Source organism: Bos javanicus, chromosome 8, assembly GCF_032452875.1.
Source record: "Bos javanicus breed banteng chromosome 8, ARS-OSU_banteng_1.0, whole genome shotgun sequence".
Classification (NCBI taxonomy): domain Eukaryota; kingdom Metazoa; phylum Chordata; class Mammalia; order Artiodactyla; family Bovidae; genus Bos; species Bos javanicus.
This window is the reverse complement of record NC_083875.1, coordinates 89,347,936-89,368,279: the sequence shown is the minus strand read 5'-3', so window position 1 is coordinate 89,368,279 and position 20,344 is coordinate 89,347,936. Positions and strand designations below refer to the sequence as shown.

Here is a 20,344-nt window from a genome sequence, read left to right as displayed (position 1 = left end):
CAGAGCCTGTCATACAGCAGCCTTCCACCCGAGTGACTGGGAATCATGTCAGGGTGTTGGGACAGAGAAAAATAGGGTAAGGGATGTTTCAGGAAACCATACTCATGTCTGTGCATGTATGTGTGTGCATACACATATACACATGCACGTGTGTATCAGAGTATATATGTGCATGTATGCACTGTGTGTGCATCTGTGTGTGTCCGCACTCAGTGTATTGTGGACATACAGGTACCTATATTTATTCATGTTCATTCATGCATCTATATACCTTTGGGTGTGTGCACATGAGTACGTGTGTGCATATGTGTTCGTGCATGCCTGTGTGTGCCTGTGTGTGCCTGTGTGTGCATGCACGCCTATGCAGTATGTGCAGCACACAAGTCCCGATCTAGCACTGTGTTCCCAGATGTGCCTAGTGGCTGAAGGCTAGGGTCCTACTAGGCAGGAACCGTGGGCCAAGGGTGTTGTCTGAGGTCTGTCCTGCTCACACTGCACCTTGTCTTCCAGCTATCTGTAGAGTCACAGAGAGGACACCACTCGCCACCACACGTAAAGTGTCAGTACTCTGTCAGCTACAGAATGCTAAACCAATGTTCAAAGTGCCCTCACTGGCATCCCCAGGGAACCCATGAAGGGGAGTCTGGGTGACCACTGTGGACAACTACAGGGGTGCCTGCTCAGGCTTGTCTGTGGGGTTTGCCCACCAGGGCAGGGGAAGCCCCACTTACTCTCCAGGCCCTGTGGCCAGGACAGTGGAAAGACACACACCTGACCATACCTTCCCCTCCCCAGCCAGGGGCAGAGAACCCAACAGCCACCCCAAAAACCATACCCTGCCAGTGCTGGAGCCCAACGTCCTCATCATCAGGCTGTCCCCCACCCTGGGCTCCCCTCCCCAGCCCAGCCCCTAGTCCAGCCCCAGGCTGTGCCCCCTCCTCCCCTCCCTGCCCTCAATGCTCTCCTCCCCACTTCTGGCTCTGTTGCTGATGTCACCCCTTTGCCAAATGACCTTGCCTCAATGCTCTCCTCCCCACTTCTGGCTGTGTCGCTGATGTCACCCCCTTGCCAAATGACCTTGCCTCTTCAGGAATCAGAAACAGGTTTCAGAAGCTCTCTGTTCACACACACAACAAACAGTTTATTGTTTCAACTTCAGTTTCCCCAGAACTTAGAATGGATCGCGGGAGCAGCACTTTAGCTGCAGAGGCCATGCAGTCTTGTAGCTGAGTCTTGCTGTAACACCCCCACTCCCCTTCCCCAATGGAAGAGTGTCCAGGACACAGCTTTCCCCTCCAGCCACTTCCCAAGGGCAAACAAGCTTGTCAGGATGTCCCCACATGCCTGAACCCTTCCTTGTTCTTTCACCTCAACCCAGGCACGTGTGTGCCACACATGTGCTGCATGGAACCCAGGAATGAGACACGGCGCTGCGGTGACAGATGTACAAAGCAACCAACTAATCAGCAATCAGCAGTGGTGATGGGCAAGTGCTGAGAAGGGCATATGTAGGGTGGGTGTAGGGCCGCAGGGATCCCCCAGCAGAGGGACCAGTGGAGGGAGGGACCAACCACCTGTGCAACACCACTCTACACTTCACACATGGACTGTCTCTTTGGAAGGTGTGCGGTGCCCAAGCACGGCATGTGCACCTGTCTCTGAGCCCAGATAGCTTAGCACTGGCAAAAAGAAGATAACCCCCCTCCCCTGGCCCGACTTTACTGGTCAGCCTGCCCCTGGGGAGGAATGTGTGTCTTCCAGGGTTGCTGACACCATGGGGAGCTCGGCACAAGATGTGCTCCTAGGCTTGTTTCCCCAAGGACCAAAGGATGCTATGTGCACCAGGAGATATTTGAAATGCCACTCAAACTGGTGCTTCAGGCCTCACTTAGGCCTACAGAGAGAGCAAACTTAGATAAATGACACTGTTGAAAAGTTCTGTCTTAACATGGAATTTATTTGCATTCTTAATTTTATCTTAATCATATAAGACTTTCCTACCTTCAAAAGTAACTCCCAGGGTTCTTAACTCCACTAATATAACTTAAATAAAATACCTAAACATTCCCCCATGAGGCAGAGAGAAATTTACTTTAAAAGACTGCAGTTAGAGGGTACTGGTGGGGCTTCCCTGGTGGCTCAGATGGTAAAGAACTGCCTGCCATTCTGCAACACTTTATATTGCTTTGTAAAAACTTAATATATTAAATTTTTATGCCTCCTCTATACTATATTCAAGTCAGTGAGAATATATTATATCCCAAACACTAACCTGTGAAGCTGTGTCTAATGTTCCACAACCCAGCCCATTTCTTGGTGTCTACTCTTGCCATTTTTTTTGCCCTTTTTGCACTTACATAAAAATGAGAAGTGGCTTCTTCTCTTGCACGGTTTTTATGACCTCAAGGTAAAAGTAACAAGAATCTGTTCCTGCCATTTCTTTGACCTCTTTGCATTTACATAAAAATGAGAAGTGACCTCATGTCCCTGCATATACGTCATGCTTATTATGACCACAAGGTAAAAGTAACAAGAGACTCCACCCTCTTAGGCCTTTACACTGGAATTCCCTAACAACTCAGTGTAGTACTGGACAGAAGAAACCACTCTTACTCTCAATTTTCCTGCGTCCCAAAATCTTTCTTCAAAATAAAGTGTTCAGCAAACAAAAGACAAACAATCTATGGGAAAATATTTGGAAAAAAATACTTATAAATGCCTGGTACTAGAATTCCTAATAAGTGCAATTATTCCTAGTAACTGGGCTTCCCAAATGGCTCAGTGGTAAAGAATCCACCTGGCAATGCAGGAGCCACAGGAGACGCAGGTTTGACCTCTGGGTTGGGAAGATCCCCCAGAGGAGGAAATGGTAACCCACTCCTGTATTCTTGCCTGGGAAATCCCATGAACAGAGGAGTCTGGTGGGCTACAGTTCATGGGGTCACAAAAAGTCAGACATGAGTGAGCACACACTGAACACAAACACACATTCCTAGCAACTACAGAAAGAGAAGCTCTAACAAACTACAGAGCTCTGGCCCAATAGAACAAATAATTAAAAATGTACACGTACATAACCAGCCAATAAACATAAAGTGCAAATGTCCCTACAAGTGAAGCTGTGTTCATTAACACTGGTCCCCAAGCTGGCACAACTGGTTCTCGCGACTGCCACGCATGGCAGATACCAAGGACCATCCTGGCAGCAGGTGTATCGAAAAGCCAGAGGAAATGACAACCCTACGTGCTCATCCACAATACATGAGTAGCATACCAGGAAGAAAGGCGGGGGGGGGGGGCCTTGCCTTTTGTTTTTACCAATTAAACTGGCATATCTCTGTCCTCTATAGGATACTGAAGTGCTGCGATTCATGGGGTCGCAAAGAGTCGGACATGACTGAGCGACTGAACTGAACTGAAAGCTAGAAGTATATGGCTGACCATGTATGTATCAACAAAAATTAAGACTGATCACAAAATGACTCAATTTCAAGGCAGATGACACAGACAGTGCTCTTTTTACACCAGACCCCGTGATGACCCCCACGTGGGCGTGTGCTCAGTTGTGTCTGACTCTGTGACCCCGTGGACTGTAGCCCTCTATGCTCCTCTGTCCATGGAATTCTCTAGGCAAGAATACTGGAGTGGTTGCCATTTCCTTCTCCAGGGGATCTTCTTGACACAGGGATGGAACCCACATTCCTGTGTGGCAGGCAGATTCTTTACCATTGAGATATCAGGGAAGCCTCACTTCTACTCCCAAAAAAGAAGATGGGGCATTTCAATGCCTAGACCAGGGACTGCAGTTCAGAAATAAGGCAGGGGAAGGAGCACAGGGTGGAAAGACAGCTGGGGCGGGGGGAGGAAAGAAAACAGAGGCAGCGCCCCTACCGCCCTGTGGGCTTCCCCTTAAGCCAGCCCCAAGGGGCAGTGGCCAAGTCCAGATCTTTGCCCCTAAAATCTCACAGGGACCAAGGACCAACCTTCAGCTGGATCCCACTGGGGCTTCTATAAGGTGTCAACTTGGCTAAACTGCAAGATAGATTGAGAAACAAAGGGGATTTTACCTTATCTTGCCCCTTCTCGAAACTTCCAATTGTTTCTAGAAGGCTTCAGCAATCTTGGCTCTGAAAATAATAGGAAACAAAAATATTGAAACACTTCAACTATCCACATAAACTCAACAATACTTCCGGAAAGGCACCAAAAAGAAACCCCTGCCTTCACTTCTGGACCCCCGCAGCTAATTCTCTGACCCAGGACGGCTTGGCATTTGTGCACTGTGCTAGCAGGAGGAGGGAGGGAGTATGCAGTCACTCGTCCATGAATAAAGGAAGTATAACCTCTCAGTCACCCAGGTTCAGATCTGGTCCCCAGCCACTGATCACCACCACTTCCCTGCAGAACAAGCCATTCAAATAGCCAGAGTCACTGTCAGCTGAGAGTCCATCAATCAAAAAACTATTATCTATTGTCTCCTGACTTCAGATATGTATTCTTTAGAGCTCATCTTCATTGAAATCCAAAGGCAGCAGGCAATAAAGGAAAAACAGATACAGAGAACATATTTACAAGAAAATGATTTCCTAAAGGATCCATTTAATTCATTTTTTTCTTTGTTTTTAAGCCAAAACAGCAGAATTTCCCCAGCTGTGTAGCCAGTCTCTATATCATACATTACCCCTTCCCAGTGCAGGATGGAGCCCTCAAAATAGGAATCCTCAAATCCAGTAAGATCACTGACTCTCAGATAAAGAGAATCAGAATTGCAAAACCAGAGGTCACCGTGTAGGATTAAAGGTTTTAGAAGCTGGTTAAATGGATGCTGACCCCTCTATGATTGCAAATGATCCAACATATTTTTAAAACCTCGGAATCAAACCCTAGCAATTTGTGTGGTTGGAATTATTTTTTTCTTTTGCTTTAAGGGTTGATACAATTCCTGCCATTTTTCTTAAGACAGCTGAGAAATAAGAGATGCTCCCTGGAAACACGGTTACTGTCTCATCTCTCCCACACAGCTCCTGGGGAGTGGGACCATCAAGTCTGCAGCACAGAGATCCGTTGGTACCCCTCTCTTACATGTCCACCCAGGACACTTGATTTCCAGGGCCACCCAGGACCACCTCTGGTGCTCAACAGCTCGGGTCAGCAGATGAAACCTCAAAGTGACAGGCAGAGATGATTGGGATTCACCCGGCTCCACTGTGCTGTGCTGCCTATGACTGGGTCTGGGTCTTTCCTATACCAGCAGCTGCTTCTGATGGCCGATTTACAAGCAAAAATATCTTCAGATGAGCCAGCAGGGAAGTGTCCCTGGACAAAGTTATATTCATCCAAGACAGAGAACCTGTGTCCCCTGTTTAAATGCTGGAGGAGGGGCTGGCACAACTGACGGACAGGCGGTGGGCAAACGCAATGAACCGTGGGATGTACCTGTTCACACGGGGCTTTCCTATCACGCGGGCAGGCGGGGCACAGCAGCCACCTGGGGACCGCTGAAGACACTTCAGGGAACAAGAAAGCGAGTCACCCAGAAGTAAGAGGTTTAGGTAAACAACGTGAATACCAAGAATTATAAAACTGAAAAACTCTTCTCTTCTAGAAATTCAGTAAGTCTTTGTCACTTCAATAAACAGAAGCCCAGAGCTGCTTGTTCTGTGGTTGGAGGACAAGTTGCGTATCATATTCACTCTAATTTCACAGTATTGAGCAACAGATGAAAGAAAGCAGGCGAGGGCAGGTGTGGGTGTGGGGGTGGGTGTGTGTGTGTGTGTGTCTTAATCACTGCACACAATGCACTTGGACGCGGACACCCTCACTTTCCGCCTTCAGGCCAAGTCTGCCTATCTCCCCTCTGTCAAACAGCTTCAAGCCCCCATGTTCCTGAGTGAAAACACTAACGGCTCAGTCAACCGCGAGGCCCCGTGGGGCCCCATTGTCTGCACCCTTTACCACAGCAATTTTTCTCTTCTCTCCCAACATAAAACCCACAGGCTATAATTAATTACCACCACACTGAAGAAGCTAAAAGACATGCTCTGTATGCAATTACTAACCATGTCATTCTTTTTCTCTCCCCAAACTTGAAACTTTTTACTTTGCATTGGGGTACAGCCGATTAACAATGTTGTGATGGTTTCAGGTGAAGAGCAAACGGGCTCAGCCACACATACACGTGTCCACTCTCCCCTAGACTTCCCTCTCATCCAGGCTGACACGTAATCCTGAGCAGAGTTCCATGCGCTATCCAGTAGGTCCTTGTTGGTTGTCCATTTTAAATACAGCAACGTGTATATGACCTTCCCAAACTCCCTGTCTCTTCCCCCTGGCAACCGTAAGTTCATTTTCTAAGTCTGTGAGTCTCTTTCTCTAACCATTATCATTCTAATTATGCATCTCCTCTGACTATGCACGTGTGTGCCTGCTCAGTCACTTCAGTGTCTGACTCTGTGCGACTCCATGGAGTAGTTGGCCAGACTCCTCTGTCCATGGGATTCTCCAGGCAAGAATACTGGAGTGGGTTGCCATCCACTTCCCAACCCAGGGATTGACCCTGTGTCTTCTGTGTCTCCTGCACTGCAGGTGTATTCTTTACCGCTGAGCCACCAGGGAAGTCCCCCTGACTCTGCATATGTGCTTATAATTCACATAATGCACGGTTCATTTGCAGAAGAAAGGAATGAAATAAATCAGGAGAGAAGTGTTTCCCTCTCACACCGGCAGGAGAAACTTGACCTTCACCCCCACCCCCACCACACCTCCAACCCTGTAGGAGGGTGTGGGAGCCCCAGTGTCCATGCCCTGAAGGCAGCTGTCTCAGGACTGTTAATAACAGTAGCACAGAGCCCCGGTGAAGGGGGTCTTTGTCTTGCATGCATCTTGCCTACACTCTGCCAACATGACCTCACCTTCTGAAGGCCCCTTGCCTCAGCAGTAACCCAGTGTTCTCTTTAGCGCATGGAGAAGACACAAGCACATCCCAGGCACAGGACTCTATGGTGAAAACGGCCTTGTTCCAGGTCTGGCGTCTCCATTTTCCAGCTGTATGTCCTTGGGGAAGTTACTGGACTTTTCTGTGCTTCTGTGTCCTCATCCAGAAAGTAGGCCTAATAATAGTACCTATCTCATTTGGTTCTTGTGAAGATCCATGACTAACCTATATGAAGAGCTTAAAACAGTGTCTGGTTGCTAGGAAACACTGAGGAACTATCGACTAGGACTCTCCCTACCTGTGAGGCAGAGCCAATTATACCTAACTTGTTAATCACCTACCTTGTGAGATATATTGGGTAGACCAAAAAGTTTATTTGGGTTTTTCTGTAACATTTTATGCAAAAATCCGAATGAACTTTTGGGACAACCCAATAAATTTTAGGGTTTGGCCCCCAGCATATGTAAGCACATTCCCCACCCCCCCTCAATCAGGGCTCTGACCGCCTCCTCCTGTCACAGGAAATTCAGAGCTCAGTGCCTGGGTGTGCCTGGGGCCACGGCCACACTCTCCCGGGAGCAGGAGCCCAGCTTCTGTTGGTTGTGGATGGGGAGGAGCCTCGAACCTCATCTGCTGAACTTCCTGACTTCAGCCCAGAAGCCCACCCTGGAGGTGCCCAGGCACTCCACTCACACGCCGTCTCTAGGGGCAACATCCACATGCACTGGGGCCTCGGGGTGACACCTGCCAAGATTCCAGGTCCAGGCCCTCTGACCCAGCAGTTTTCTGCCTGGAATTCAGCTGGGCACACCCCCACGTGCACAAGATGCCCAAGTACGAGACTGCTGACAGGAAAACTCTGGAAATACCCAGGAGTCCATGGTCCATCGGTTTATATGCATGTGTGCATATATGTATGTGTTTGCGTGTATAAACGTGCATATGCACATACACTACATGTGTGTAAGCTGATTTGTGTATGAGCTATGGCACACCTACAGGATGTACAGCTGTTCAAAAATAAAGTGGTCACAGGGATGAAACGATGTTCAAGATGCTTAGTTCAGTAAAAACGTAAGGTTCCCAACAGTGTTATATATGCTATTTGTGCAGACACAGGGTACGTGACCAAGTGCACATGTACATAGGTTACTCAAAACTATCTGATTAGATCAGCATTTAATCAAGATCAGCTGGCAGTGAGAGACTAGAGACTCTGGTCTGAAGCAGGGGTGTATTTCATTTTCTAGAAAAAATATTTTATTTGTTTGGCTATGTTTTGCCTGGAGAATCCCAGGGACGGAGGAGCCTGGTGGACTGCCGTCTATGGGGTCGCACAGAGTCGGACATAACTAAAGCGACTTAGCAGCAGCATCCCAGTCTTAGCTGTAGCATGTGGGATCTAGTTCCCTGACCAGGGGTTGAACCCAGGCCTCCTGCACTGGGAGTGCAGAGTCTTAGCCACTGGACCACCAGGGAAGTTCTGGCTGTATTTCATTTTTGATGATGTGTATTCTTCAGTACTCAGAGAAGGCAATGGCACCCCACTCAAGTACTCTTGCCTGGAAAATCCCACGGATGGAGGAGCCTGGAAGGCTGCAGTCCATGGGGTCGCTGGGAGTGGGACAGACTGAGTGACTTCACTTTCACTTTTCACTTTCACGCATTGGAGAAGGAAATGGCAACCCACTCCAGTGTTCTTGCCTGGAGAATCCCAGGGACAGGGGAGACTGGTGGGCTGCCTGTCTATGGGGTGGCACAGAGTTGGACACGACTGAAGCGACTTAGCAGCAGTAGCAGCATTCTTCAGGACTATTTGAATTCTTACCACATGCTTTCCTAATTAAAATATTTTAAATCTGATACTAAAAGTAAAATGTATTAAATGTGAGATATTGGAAAATTAAAGTTGGAGAAAACATTTATGGCAATTTCAAAAAACACAAGTTATTTTAACTATTAAAAACATGATTCCCTTTTTGAAATTTACTAAATGCACTTCATCAAAATGGAAGTTTTCAAGAACAGTAGCAGACCTGACATCATCTCTAGCCTCTCCGGCGTTTTGGACATTTTGTTGGCACTGTTTAGCCTAAGAAAACTCAGACAGAGGACAGCATTTCCGTGCAGGTGAGTGCCCCAGATCCCAGCCTCAGCTGAAGTACCCTGGGAAGTGGGAGGGCCAGGCTGGCTGGCAGGCAGCAAGAGGAACAGAGACCTGGAACTCAGTGAAGAACAAGGGACCTGTGGGCAGTCAGGCTGCCAGGTGGGAGGAGGAGAGGGGAGAGGAGGGAGGAGGGAAGCGGGGAGGGGAGGAGAGAGCGGCCCAGCAGGAACTGTGCCTCATCCTCCGTGTGGCAGGGCTCCCCAGCACTGTTGTATGGTTAAATATGATAATGCTGGATATTCAGATCGTTTGTCAATTTCTCACTTAAAATTCACTTTTAAAGACTGATTGTTTTGTCAAGAAGGCTTTCTTTCTAGAATGCAGAGTCTATCTGCAGAGGTCAGGGGCCACACAGAGAACACCGGGAAAAGGTCCTAAGGCTCTGCCCTTAACACACACGGGGGAGGGGGCGGGTGGGGGTGGGGCAGGAAACAGGCTCAGAACTTATTCACCACGTTTGTTTCCTTCTACTGGGAAATACTGCACATAACTTGCATGACTTATATTCATTTGACTCACTTCTCAGTTTTCTATTGAGTGAAGTGAGTGAAGTCTCTCAGTCTTGTCAGACTCTTTGCGACCGCATGGACTGTAGCCTATCAGGCTCCTCCTTCCATGGGATTTTCCAGGCTAGAGTGCTGGAGTGGATTGCCATTTCCTTCTCCAGGTCAGTTTTCTATTAGTTAAGCTATTTTTGAAAAGGCGTATTTTCTATGCTATTAAACACAATCAACATCTACAGCATTTTTTGTACTTCTTTCAAGGCAACTAAATGCCTTAATTCAGCTCATGTTTATTCTCCCCCTAACAGGGAAGGCAGCAAAGTGTGGGGGCCAGAGTGTAGACTCTGAGGCAAGCTTGCCCAGGTTCAGGTCTAGGTGCTGCCATTTCTCAGCTGTGTGACCTAGAACAAGTCACTACCCCCTCCTCAGCTGCTCCCTCAGCCTCTCCATTCCCCTCAGCTACTGCCCCAGCCCCTCCACTCCCCTCAGCTACTGCCCCAGCCCCTCCACCTCCCTACTATTCCCTCAGCCTCTCCGCCCCCTACCCATCCCCGCCCCCCACCTCACTCTCCCACCCCCACACCCCTTAGCACCCCCCCCCCCCCCCCCCCCCTCACCCCCCCCCCCCCCCCCCCCCCCCCCGCCTCACTCCCCAACCCCCACTACTCCCTCAGTCCCCCCACCCCCTCACCTACTCCTTTAACCACCCCCACCCCCTCAGCTACTCTGCTGAGGAAGCTGCATGAATGAGGAATTTGAGACACACGTGCACGCCACAGGAGCATACTGTAGTATATACGTGCCTACTACACTGAATCAATGTTAACACAGAAACGAAAGGACACTGCACTGTTGTGATACAGTGGGGACACCCCCCAGTGCTGGCAAAGATCCACCAGAACCTCACAGCCACACACAGTCACCCTGCAGCAGAAACAAGTGTCGGGGGGAAGCAGGTTTCTCAAGCCAACACCAACCCCCATGGTGGTCTACTCTGTGATCTGGCTGGCCTAGAATGAAAGATTCTCTTTCTAAAACACATCGTCATGACATCAGCTTTTACTACCAACCCCTGGTCCATGAACCTGAAAAGTTCTAGACTCTGGGTGCATCCTCTGACTCCAAACTCCATCAAGCCCTTTCTGCCGAGGTCCATGCGTGGGCTGGAAAGAATTTCCAGACATAAGGCAGAATGAGAAGAGAGTAGAGTTCATTAGAGCTGTTAGAACATCAGGCTGGCTCAAGGGAGAGCCGACCCCTTTTGAAGGCTAGTAGCCAATTTTTATAGCCTCACCCTCCACCCCAAAATTCTCTGGAATTTTCCAGGGAAAATTCCTACTGGAATGGCGGCATTAGATAATTGGTTAGGATGCTCCAGGGCGGGCAACAGCATCAGTATTTTACCTAATAAGGGGTCAGGGAACCGGGAGGCTCAGAGCAACAGCTGCTATGGGGTTTGGTCAGTTTTAGAGATTTTGTCCAGTGACCTTGGAAGGGGCTCCACACTTTGTTTCAGAACTAGACTTGGCTGCCCCAGAGTGACCTCTACCCTCTGTTTACAAGATGTGCCATGGCACCACCCAGGGCCCCCTTCAGGCCGCACCCCTCCCACTCTCCTACAGGGCTTAGTGCACAGCCCAGACTCGCCCCAGATATCCTGGCTGGAGCTCCCTGTGTGGTTTCAGGGGCTGAAAACCAGCAGAAATGCCAGCACACTGCCCGCCTTCCCCAGGGTGATCCTGCCTTTCTGCTCCACACATCCCAGCTACACCCCACAGAAGCATCTCCGTCACACTCATCCCCCTAAATCCCGGCTGTCACTACAATTTGGCTCATGGACCAGGGCAGCCTGAAAACTGCCCTCAGAGATGGATGGCTGGATTTGGCTGAGATTCAATTACTGGGTCTTGTGAAGAATTATAAGCAATAGGAATAATGAATATCCTACCAAAAGGCGAAGGTGAGATGGTGGTCAGGCACTCCTGACAGATTCCACCAGCACTGCTCACAATGGAGATTTCTACTGTGCTTTGCTGTGAGTGCACTGTGAGAAACCCAGGGCATTAGACCCTTACCACTGTGAGTGAGTCAGGGAACCACATCCCCCGTGGGCAACTCCCTGGAGTGTGCACATGCCTGATCATAAACACTGGCCACCTGAAGGGGTCTGTGGGGCAAGAGACTTGGCACTGGACACAGGACACCACCAGTCGCGTGGCCTCCTACTGTCTCTGGGACCTCCAGTCCCCAGCGAACCCTGGGGAGACAGGTTTTGCGTTGCTGCTGTGGAGGAGAAACAGACTCAAAAAATGCAATAACTGGTCTGGAGCCACGATCAGAGCTGGGACTCCCTCCCTCCAGGATCTCGCAGCACCCAGAGGCCTTGTCAGCACCTCTTGGGCTCTGGGAGGGCCCACCGGGCTGGGGGTGGGGCAGGTGTGTCAGAGCAGGGCAGAAACCACTCTGGGGCAGCTCTGTGTCTCCAGCTGGAGCTGATGCCCCTTCTGCCCTGGAGCCAGCAGCTCCCACCCTTCCTTCTCCAGGAACTCGGGGCAGAGACAAGGGGCCATCCCAGCCCCACAGCGAGCACTTCAGAAACAGTGGTTCCTTCCCTTCACCATTCAGTGAAGATGTCACAGAACCTTCCCAGAAAGAATCATCTGGAATCTGGGGTAGGTGGAGGACTGCATGCAGGGCTGCCCAAGGCAACACCCTACACCCCCAGGTGGTCACGGCCCCCTCCAAGTGTCCACAGGGAAGGAAGCACCTGTGGTTACACCAGGAGACTGGACTCCTCTTGTCCTGCATGGGGCCGCCAGACCCAACCCGGCTGCAGAAGGACAAGAAGGTCTCTGCCAAGGCAGGAGGGACTGGCTTGGGAGCCTCACCAAGCCCAGGCCCAAACGGGGATTTCTTTTTTAAGTCTGAAACCACAAAATGCCACTCTCTTTGCTTCATATCTAGTGATTCCTTAAAAATATATAGCAGAGGTACGAAGTGAGGCCAGCTTGACCACAGGCCGTCATCCAGCTTGAATGGGCAAGGGCTGGAGCCAACATAAAGCCCTGTCCTTTCAGCCCTGCCCCTTCCCTGGACATGACCGTCCCTCCCGGCTTGGCAAACCCGTCAGGGATCCCACATGCTTCTGCAAAAGCTCCATGAAGGCCCAGGTCACCTCATCCTGGCAGGACACAAAGGAACAGTCATCAGCCCATCATCTCAGGTCCAGTTCCCCCTCAGGAATTTGTGCACACACCACCTGCACAGACCTCTGAGTCTGATTCACCGGCTTGCACACCCCTTCAAGGAGACTTCCAGGAACGTCAACTCGGCCCTGGGCTCAGCTGAGCACCTTGTGGCAAAGCTTGCTATTTTGAGACTCTGCTGCCTTTGAACCACGTTCAAACCACACCAGCTACAGCCAGGCAATGGTAGACCAAGGGGCCTCTGTCTGTCTGACCCTGAGGTGCCTTGGAAACTACCAGGAAGGTCAGAAGGGTATGGAGCCCAGCTAGATGGCTGGATCAGAAAAGGCCTGTGTCCCTCTGGACTGTAGGAAGGTGCCTGGGAGTCTCCTCTGCTAGAATTCCCAGGGTGAGTTTGAGTCCAAGTCACAGTGAGGATTTCACTCTGCAGCCACCACACAGGGAAGAGACCATCACAAGCCACTGCTGGCCGGACCCCAACTCTATTAACCTTCAACCTGCCCGGAGCCCAGCCTAGCAGCCCCCGGGGCCCGCAAAGGCCCTGTTTTTCCAGCAGATGGGATTCCACAGTGGGCGGGGCATCCCTTTCTGAGCTCTGAGTCACGTTCCAGATGATTCAGAACTTGTGAGACGCGGAAGAGTGGCAGCCGGTGCGTCACCATCACGCTGTCACCTTCCAGGTGGAAAACTCCAGCTGAGGGGTTAATCTGCCTCACTCTGTCCTGCAGCCCCCAGAAGGCACCTCCGCTCTGAGACCACAGCTAGGGGGCAGGTTAGGAATGAAGCAGGAACAGAGGCCCAGAGAGGGGTCTCTAGCCAGGAGGTCTATCCTCCCAATCCATGTGAACCAAAATTAACTGAAAAATCTAAAAGACATTTTGTTGTTGTTTAGTCGCTCAGTCGTGTCCAACTCTTGTGACCCCATGGACCCCATTGGGCTCCTCTGTCCAAGGGATTCTCCAGGCAAGAATACTGAAGTGGGTGGCCATTTCCTCCTCCAGAGGATCTTCCTGATTCAGGGATCAAATTTGCTTGTCTCCTGCATTGGCTGGTGGATTCTTTACCACTGAGCCACCTGAGAAGCCCCAGAGATATTCTTGAACATTCTTAAACCACATAAAGTAGGCCACCAGTTCCGCCCCCTCTAGGGTCCTCCCACCCGTCCCTGGGGAGGGCGGCATCTTGGCTCAGAATGACTGGGCTCAGGGGCAGGGCACCTTCCTCAGCATGGGCTGCGGTTACACCAGGCCCCTGGTCAGGGAATGGCCTCTAGGCACTGCCCACACTCGCTACCTCACACAGGCTGAGCGTCCTCATCCAGAGACACAGGATGCAGAGACAGGATGCAGGGACGGAAGGAAGGGGCCCCCAAATATGGGTCTGGAAGAGTGCCGGCCGGAGGAAAGGGTTCAGTTTTCTCACATTTCAGAATCCTTGGGTAAGATGCATATGGTTTTTAGGGCTGAGTAAATGCGAATAATCGTGCTTCACTAATCTCTTTTCTGACCATCCGACTTACTCAGCTGATAGAAAGCAGGGCTGTGAGCACACATCAAACACATCCGTTCTGTGGAAGGTGATACAGCTTGGAGGCCTCGCTTCCTGCAGAACTGGCCCTGGCATGTGGCCAGCTGGCCACGCCATCCGCCACAGAACATCCTCTTCGGGCGCCCCCTGCTAAGACCAACCCAAGGCCTGGACAAGGTGCTGGGCTCCCTGTGAGCATGAGAGATGCAGGGTCTGGCCTTTCTTGTCCAGTGGGGATCCCTGATGACCTTTGCCCCCAAGGAGGTCCACCTGACTCCTGCTCTTCTCACGCTGTGGGACATGGAGCAGGAATTCTAAGGGGGCAAATGTTCACTGTGGAGGGTCTGACAGGTGGATCCACTGGGTCCCTCAGGGTGGGCTGCGGCCCCCTGCAGTGGGAGAGTGTCTGGTGGGCTGACCTCAGACAGAAGTGGCATGATCTCTGGTCCTGGGAACGGGTTCTTCCCTCGTCTGCAAGGCTGGCTGCGGGCCAGCCTCACCCAGGCACTTCTGCTTTCCCTGTGACCACACAGGAGGACGTGGTCTAGACAGATGCCCCTGGGCAGTGTGGGCGCCACTTCCCACAGAGGCACTTCCTTATGATCCCAGCCGTCACAGGCTCAGGACGCTGCCACCCCACTGCCACAGCGGTGACACTGTGTGGAGCCCAGGGCACAGTTATGGGGGTTAGTAGGGTGGGCACTGGGCAGCAGAGGAGAGGGTGGGACTCCTGGGCCAGGTGCCAGGCAGGGCTCTCGGAGCTGCGCAAATGTCAACCCGGTGAGTCCTCCTAGTTTCCGAGACTCTGGCCCTTCATTCCAGACGGGAGGGAACTGAGGCACTGGCCACTCTCAGTCCAGGATGGCTTCCCCTCCACCAGGACCGTGCTCCCCCTGCGCTGGGACCCTGACAGCACTCACGCCAGCCCTGCTTCCAGGTGTGGGGTGATGGGCGCCCCCAGGGAGGAAGTGCTCCTGAAACAGCAGAAAACCTCCAACCACGGCTTCCTGTGGGGGCCGAGAAAAACAGAATTCTTGTCCTGATCCTTGACCCTGTCAGCAGCCAATGAGGATTCCCTTAGGGCTGGCTTGGCCCTGCCCTGCCTACCTTCCATCAGTCCCTCAGCATCCTTCTCAGCCTCAGGGTCCCTTCTAGGCCCTCAAAGCTCTGGGTCTGGAAATTAATAGGAAGGGACCCGGGGGTAGAAGTCATCCATCTCAGGCCCAGGAAGCAGTGCCTCCCAGGGTACCGACAGCCGGGGTGGCCCCAGCTCCCATGGACCAGACCACCTGATGCAGGCCTGCAGGCAGCTCCCCCACCCCACCAGCAGCCACCCCCACCCCTCTGGTTACCTCTAGTCTCAGCCTCACTCGCCTCACTTGCGAGAAGCCAAGCAGATGCACAGCGGAGCACTGACTTCCCCATCATCACTGCTTGAACCTTCTAGGGGTGGGGCCAATAAGGGAGTGAGTCAGGCCACTTATGACCCCAGGAATGTACCAACATCTCGCAGGGATTCCAAAATCATCATCAGATATTCGCAGATAAGAACACCAAGGAGCCACATCAGTGTCGATCGGTGGGGTCAAGTGTTCGAATCCCACTGTCTGACCCTAGGCCTGCTCCCCACGGCCCCTCGCCACTCCTCAGGGGTGAAATTTCCCCACTCCAAGTTGGAGCACCTGAACCAGGTGGACCACAGGGCATTAGCAAACAGCTCTGGGCCTAAATTGGCTCATTTAAATCCAGTTTCTTATCAAAATCTCAACTCGTTCCAAGTCAGGAGTTCAGCAGACACTTTGGAAAAGATGGTTTTGGCTGAGGACGCCTGTATCTGTATCTCCAGGCCATCCACTTGTCCTTGCCTCCGAGTGACGCCTTTCCCCAGGGAAGTCGAGGAAGCAAGCCCTTTCCAAATAAATGCTCTCTGCTAACTAGGCCAAGCAGGAGTGCACACTACCCATTTTCTCTTGCTAGCTTAAGACAGAGGCCTAAGAGTGAAATGAAATAATTTACACAAACTGCAGTCTGCAGAGTGAATGAAAAGTGACGCTAGTTTTATGCTCAGAAGAACGTGGCTTCTGTTCAATGTCAAGTTGTCTCAGGACATTCTGAAGACTCAACTGATGATACAACCTCATTAAAAACTTTGTAATTACAAAAGCCTGGGAAAGTTGCTGCTTCATCCCGTGTTCAGAGGGGAGCACCCAGTGGGTAGCTCTGCCTGGGGAAATGGTCTTGCCTGGCTGCCGAGGACAGGTTCCAGGCTTGAGTGGCAGCCACATCTAAAGCATCCACAGGTGACGGAAGTTTCTAGAAACATTTCAGCCACAGGGCCGGGGATTACTCAGAGGCCAGGACACACGTAACAAGGCTCTCCCACTTTGCAGGCTGGAAACTTGAAGCGCCTGCTCCAGCTTGTCCAGCCCACCCTCTTCTTCCCAGCCCTCTACCCTGCCAGGTCCCTGGGGCATCTCTCTTCTATCTCAAAAAGCCAAGAAGAGCCACACTGGGTAACCCCGCCTTCCCTTCCACTCCACGCTCCTGCAGGGAACCCACTGTCAGTGGACTACAAGCCCCCTCAGTCTCTAGTGGGAAACAATTTACTGCTTCCCTGGTGGTTCCTATTGCCAAGCTGCAAAGCCTCCTTCACACGCCCCTATCCCAACTCTGGCAAGAGCTGGCACCTGGCCAGCAGCATGGCCCATGGATCCGTATCATCCCAGGCCAGGGGATCCACAACAGTTATCATTCACTGGTGAGGGCGGAGCTTCGCCTAGCTTTCTGGAGGAGTCTGACAAGCTCTGCCACACAGGTTTCCTTGGACTCAGCAATCCTACAAGTTCAAAAGGATGCCAGCCCAGGAGTGTTTATCTCCACATCTCTTTAACGAAAGTAAAAATTCAGAATCTAAATGTACACTCATCAGGAACTGGCTAAATAAATAAATATTACAGCACGCTCTGCAGGCAGCACAAACCATCAAGTTAATGCTTGTTGACAAGTACAGATAAACACAATATATCATTAAATGCAAAAGAGAGATGATAAAACAGCACTTAAATGTAAGCTTATTCACGTAAAGAAATTGCCAGGGAGGTGCGCACCCAGAAGGGTGTGAGCACTGCGGCTCCAAGCACAGGCTGGAGTTCACTCTCTGATCCCAACAGGGCAGCATTACCTGTCTCCACAGGTGAGCTCGCTGAAGCCAAGCACCTGATTGTGGGCCCCTAGCACGCTGGCCGTGACCACCTGTTGTAGGCAGAGGAGGGGGGCCAGGCATGGGCGGTGCTCAGTTCAGGGGCATCTTTAATTATCTTCTTTGGACTATTCTGCATCTTCTAATTTTTTTACATTAGGAAATGAATTTTTCAGTCCTTTTCTTACAAAACAATCATGTCATTTCCAAACAACAACAGTTCCTCCAGATTCTTTCAGTCTTTTTGCCCCCAGGCCACTCCACAGCAAAGGAGAAGGTGGCCCCAAGCGCCCCCAGGAGTGCAGTCCTCCCATTCTTGGGGTGGCTTTCCAGCGCTTCCCGTCCTCAGCCAGACTAGAATCTGCACTTTCAAGTCCCCAGTCCAACCTGGTTACTCGTGTCTCCATCTCTGGGTGTCACACGGCATCCACCACCCCCTGCCCCACCTGTGCTGCCCCATCAAGTCGGCCCCATCCATGTACCCACCAGGAGGGACATAAATCAGTCTGGGTGCTGGGCCCAGCTGCCCAGGTTTGAGCTCTGGTCCCCTTACCAGCTGTGTGACCCCAGGCCAACCACTTAACCCCTCAGCCCCTCAGAGTCTGCGCTGGCAGATGCAGCTAGCCTAAAAGTACGTGGATTACTGTAACACCACTCAGCATGATAGATGATACCCATGCACATTAGAGATGACATTAAAATCTACCACGGAATGCCTGGAGCCATTCACTAAGCCTTTAACGAGATCGTCGCAGTGAAGCTGCCTAATCCTGCCAGGGGCAACAGCTGCAAGAAAAACAACTCTTGCCAAGTTTGATATTTTGCTCTTTTTACAACAATTTTTCCCAAAGAAACTGATCAGAGAAGGAAAGAGCTTTGTCCTTAAAGTCTGAGGAAATCCACCACTTCTACACACCTCTAAGCTGCTCTGGTCTTGGCCTGTGACTCCTACACCCTGTCCTAAAAGATGTCACCCTGCCGGGTTGCACCTGCTTACCCGAGGACATCTGGGGATAGGTGTTACTGATGTGAGCAGTTGCCTCCTTCAGCAGCCAAACGTTCATATTCCAACATAAAGAGTGAGAAGATCCATGGAAGGGAGGAAGAGGGCAGTCAGGGTTGCCCAGAGCCAGCCTGTGAAATCCAAGCAAGGACAGGCAGCCTCTGGCCCTGCCCATGCACGGGAGTGAGGCCCACCCAGGGACAGTGGAAGCAGTGCCCACAGCTGCCAGGTGCCTTGGACACCTGCAGTGGCTCAGTAATCACTGATTTAACTCTAAAACATTCAGTCACTGGGATGAGTCAGCTGCAGGTCTCAGCGAGAATGCTCTCGGAGAATATAAATCAAACAGCCCTCACTAATCTTGGATGTGGCTGCCATTGTATCACCAAGGTCTTCAGCAGTTGCAGTAAGAGCCCCTGAAGAGATGAAGAGCCATTAGAGTCCATAATGGGAGAAGGGCTGGCACAGAGCCATCCCCGACAGCCAGGAACGGGCCACGCGCAGCTGCCACAGTGTCTCAGTTCTCTGTTCCTCTACCCCCACGTGTGAGGCAGACCCAACCCACAGCCCCGTTCCCGTAACACTGTGGTCCAGGGGGAAGAAAAACCTGATCAGCGGTCAACCAAGGACCCAGATGCAAATGCCCATGGACTCTGTGCAAACAAGACAGAATCAGACAGCAGGGCCAGCTGAGTGTGGTCAGTGCCAACCAGGCAGCTCCCCATGCTGCTCTGGGTAGTGCTTCTTCACACCTGGAGAGCCAGGCAGAGACCCTGGGGGCACTTGGGAGCCGAGACCTGAGAAGATGAAGTGAGAGTGAGAGCCCTGGAACACTAAAATACGTAAGTGAACACCCTCCAGTGTCCTCTCCAATAACAAGAATGTGAAACCAAGAGAAAGAGGAGCAGTGCACCCCAGGACAGGTAGGCCCAGAAGTGTGAAGACAAGCACACACACACACCACACCAAGTCACCCCTGAGACCATGGCTACCAGCTTCCTTTCTTCAGGTCCTGCCTGCTCCAAGGTTCAGTTTCCCACATCCCCGGCCAGCTCTGCCCCCTTCACCTAGGAGCCCTGGCCAGGCCCCTGCACAGCCGGGCAGCCCCCTCAGGGCTCCCATGCTGTTTCCTCCCCTGAGAATTCTCCAGCAGCCACAAGGAGCAGCAGGTGGCCTCTGCTCACAGCTCAGACCTTACCTCTCCAGTTTCTTAGTCTCCGAAGGACAGTTCATTCCCACGGGAACTCTGGTGCTGGGGTGAGGATGAGGAGCTTGAGTCCTGCTCAGATGAGAGAAGGACCTCAGGAAACGGAGTACTGTCCCATCTCTACCGGATCTCCAGCAGCTTGCAGAGCCTGTCCCCCCAACCCACCCCCAGGGGGCTCTGAGCAGCCTCCCAGGCAAGAGCTTGCCAACACCCTCCATAGAGCTCCCGCCAAAGCTGTCTGCCCACTCACAGGGGACCCCAAGAGCAACATGAGGCCACAGACACAGATTCAAAAGGACCGAACACACACGTGCACACGTGCAGCAGAGACCATGGAACCGGGTGAGAGTGGAGGCCAAGGTGGGCAGAGCCCCCATGGGTGCCACTCTCCTGCCTCACATCGGGGCTGCTGAAGGCAGCACATGGGCAATGAACAGTCCTGCCAAGAGTGAAGCTCCAGAACACAGGTCAGCCTGATTTTCTCAACCTGAAAGGTCCCAGAACTGTCAGCAGAGTGTCCTTTTCAACCATGTCCTGGAGCACAGTCCCCAGCCAGCCCATGGCCAGGTCCAAATGTCAACCGAGTCCAAGCTTGCCA

General features: G+C 51.7%; 1 protein-coding gene across 9 annotated transcripts in view; it reads right to left on the bottom strand.

Moving 5' to 3' along the window:
* The window catches only part of SEMA4D (semaphorin 4D), a 127,214-nt gene that overhangs the window by 42,305 nt on the left and 64,565 nt on the right, over positions 1 to 20,344 (bottom strand). For 5 of the 9 annotated variants that reach the window (XM_061426304.1, XM_061426297.1, XM_061426303.1 and 2 more), the window contains exon 2: positions 4,068 to 4,127. The exons of 2 other annotated variants lie outside the window; for them this stretch is intronic. The gene's annotated coding sequence lies outside the window, so the exon portion shown is untranslated. Of the gene's footprint in view, positions 1 to 4,067; positions 4,128 to 10,689; positions 10,768 to 20,344 lie in introns of all 9 variants that reach the window. 2 more of the 9 variants (XM_061426305.1, XM_061426298.1) reach the window with 1 other exon arrangement.